Consider the following 261-nt stretch of genomic DNA (forward strand, 5'->3'; position numbering starts at 1 on the left):
CTTTGCCTCGTTTTCCCGAAGGACGACTCCCGCGTCCCAAAGGCGGCGGGGGACGGGATCTGTCCAGAGGCTGCGGACCGGCCTGGAACCTCGCACCCTCCCCTGGGGATCTCAGCGCGGACCCTCCCGCGGGGACCCGCCCCGCGTCCCCGCCCCGTCGCCGTAGGGTCCCCTGCGCCGCAACCTGCAGGCTCGCGGAGCCACGCCCTAGCGCGGCGGGGAGGGGGGAGGGACCCCCGGGACGGGCCTCGCTGCTCCCCC

Source organism: Suricata suricatta, chromosome 8 (assembly GCF_006229205.1).
Source record: "Suricata suricatta isolate VVHF042 chromosome 8, meerkat_22Aug2017_6uvM2_HiC, whole genome shotgun sequence".
NCBI classification, from domain to species: Eukaryota; Metazoa; Chordata; class Mammalia; order Carnivora; family Herpestidae; genus Suricata; species Suricata suricatta.